Here is an 812-nt window from a genome sequence, read left to right on the forward strand (position 1 = left end):
TGTCCGGCACGGCTGACGGCGGCCGGCGCGGCGCGAGTCTCCCCTCTTTTCTTCTCCCCACCAACGATTGAACAAGGACAAGAGAAGTGTGGAGTGTAGCCCTCTCACTCTAGCTTCTGCCTCACCGAGAACAATAGGGCGCGCAGTCTATCTTATAAGTCTATGATGTAAACCAGTGCTCGGAATTAGTTGCTCTTTTTGGCCCGTTCTCGAAGGCGACGCCTACTGACCCCCCACTACCGCTCGAGGCTCGACGGCCGAGCCAGCGATCGCTCTTACTTGGGAGCGTCTCACATAAAAAATGCGCCCAAATTGTTTTCGCCAAACTATCATTAAAACATCTCTATTAAATAATATTTTTACAAACATTAAATTTTTGTTTTACCATATTATATGTGTTACATAATAATTTTTATAATAATATTTTACAAAATTTTATTTTTTGCTAAGTCATGTATTTAATTCATTATTTTTTAGTGGAATACGCCTACTGGGGAAACACTAAAAAAAAAACGTAAAATTAACAACAGTACCTCACGGGTAATGCAAAAATTTATTGTTAAAATTTAAATTATATGATAAATTTTATGAAAATATATCGTTATAAAAATTATTACATAACATCTAATACATTTAAAAAAAAATTCTATTTTTGTAAAGATTATTTAATAAAGAAACTTTTAATAATAGTTTATCGGAAAATTTGGGCGCATTTTTGATATGAAACGCTCCTGAGAGCGATCGGCGGCTTAGTCGTTGGGCCTCGAGCGATAGTGGGGGATTGGTAGGCGGCGCCTTCGAGAACGAGCCGA

This window comes from Wasmannia auropunctata, unplaced genomic scaffold, assembly GCF_000956235.1.
Source record: "Wasmannia auropunctata unplaced genomic scaffold, wasmannia.A_1.0 LD336074.1, whole genome shotgun sequence".
Classification (NCBI taxonomy): Eukaryota; Metazoa; Arthropoda; class Insecta; order Hymenoptera; family Formicidae; genus Wasmannia; species Wasmannia auropunctata.